This window comes from Stegastes partitus, unplaced genomic scaffold (genome assembly GCF_000690725.1).
Source record: "Stegastes partitus isolate 25-593 unplaced genomic scaffold, Stegastes_partitus-1.0.2 Scaffold1357, whole genome shotgun sequence".
Lineage (NCBI taxonomy): Eukaryota > Metazoa > Chordata > Actinopteri > Pomacentridae > Stegastes > Stegastes partitus.
The window spans coordinates 248,919-251,192 of NW_007579088.1; positions in this window are offsets into that span (position 1 = coordinate 248,919).

Genomic DNA, 2,274 nt, shown 5'->3' on the forward strand with positions numbered 1-2,274 from the left:
ACTTAAGATGAGGAGGATGACGATGATGAAGAACACCTCCAGATGATCAAGATGCACCAAACTTATGTTTATTAAATGTTTTTACTGTAACTTATAGGCTCCGCCCCCTGTGTGCAGCATCATGCTTCTGTTCAGCTGGAGCTCGGTTCTGGTTTAAAGTGACGACGATCAAACAGAGGAATGATTTCTCCAGAACCAGACTGCGGTTCCTGTTTAACGACTCGGTACCGACCCGTCAGTGTGTCACTGCGGGTTTGTTTCAGGGTTAGCAGCAGCTTTTTTCTCCGACTGAATCGATTTCAGCAGAAGGTAATGAGCGCGGCGGTCGACAGCTCAGAGTTCTGATTCTGCCTCCGTGCAGCTGAATGTTTAATGCCGGTGCTGCTGACGGCCGTCGTCAGGCCAGCCGGGCCGGTCTGATCCAATCAGTGTCTCCGGAGGTCGGCTCACGCTGAATGAAAACACTTTATTAGCTTCAAACGCTCGTCGTCCTCTGAGGTTCCTCCTCCAGCTCCGGCGCTCTTCTTCTTCTTCTTCTGTGGTGTTTCTGTGAATGGCTGATCAAAGACCACGAGATAAACTCCGGGTTTGTGTTCCTTCTGTTCTGTTCACAAACCCTGGATCCAGATTTCAGCTGCAGACAAACTCAGAAACTCTGGTTTTATTTAATATTTTATGTGCGAGACGTCAAACTGCAGCAGCTCCTGACGACCGTGAGGCGTTCAGGGACCTGGTGGAGCTGCCGGCCTCGAGCAGCAGCCGGTGTTCCTAACGAGGCTGAGCGCCGTGAGTCTGCGGTTAACCAGATTTATGGGCTCGCTTCAGATTTCTCCTGAGATCGCGTCTAACCAGCATCTGATTGTGTTTGGTGTGATTTAAAGTCGTCGGGCGGCGAGCTGATTCACTCCGGCTGGCGTTGGAGTCGACTCAACAGATTGATAGATCCTGTATTGATCCCCCGGAGGAGGCTGCAGTGTTCCAGCAGCAGTTTACACACAACACAACACAACACTCGTAAGTCAGCGAAGAGACGCTCTGATCAACAAAACCTTTAAACACACTGACGCTCACCTGAAGCAGCTTCTGGACCAAGTTTCTGTCGCAGGTTTCGTCTGTTTCAGCTTCACGTCGGCCCAAAAGTCACAACGATGAGAGAAGTACGACAAGAAGGTGTGAAAGTCCAAAATAAAGACGCACAACAGCCACAAAAATATAAAAACAACAACAACACGATGCTAAACAACAACAACACCGACGGAGCCCAGCTGCTGCTGATCCGTCTCGGTCAGATCTGGACCAGAATCAGGTTTCCTCGTGTCTGCTCTGAGATCTGATCTGAGGCCAGTCGACCCGATCAGATCCGGTGGCACAGATCACCTGTCGGCACCTGCTGGACATGTGACCTGTGACCTCACCTGGACCTGGTCCCACCTGGACGGAGCGACAAACGTGATGGTACTAAATGTTCGGAAACGTTTCGGGTTCCGTCTGGACTTCAGATCGGTTCCGAGGTCCGTTGGCGGCCGCTGAGGATGATGGGAGTTGGAGCTGTTTCAGGGCTGCAGGTGGAAAAGTTTCATCATCGACTCAGTGACAAGTTGTTAGAAAGACACGTCTGGAGATCATGAAAAATGTCCCCACACATGCAAAACAAACACAAACATACACAAAAACACAAAACAAACACAAAACAAACACAAAACAAACACAAACAAACACAAAGACAGAAACATGCAGACTGACTGTTGACGTCCTTCGACCTGAAGCTGCTGTTTTTGTGTTTTTGTCGCTCTGCAGAGTTTTGCTGTTTGTTTGTGTCCCCTGTGACCATCTTCTATCTGTTGTGGTGTCGTTGTGTCTCCTAGAGGTTGTGTTGGATCCATATGTGGACGTTGTGTGTCGTCTTTTGATTGTTTTACTGCTCTGTTCCAACGTTTCATGTTTTTTGGTCGTAAGCATTTAGTCTGAAGTTATTTACATCTCTGTGCATCATTTTGTGTCATTTTGTGTTATTTTGTGTGTCTTTGTGTGTCTTTGTGTCCGTTCAGCTCCTGCTGTGTTCGTCTTCCGTCCCTCTGGAGCTGTTTTGTGTAGTTTTGTGTGTTTCGTGTCTCTTTGTGGTCGTTTTGTGTCACTTGGTCGTAGCTTTGCGTCTGTTTTTTACTTTTCGAGGACGTTGTGAGGCCGTTTTACACCTCGCTGTGTGTGTCTGTGCTGCTGGTTGTGTGTCTGTGCTGCAGGTTGTGTGTCTGTGCTGCAGGTTGTGTGTCTGTG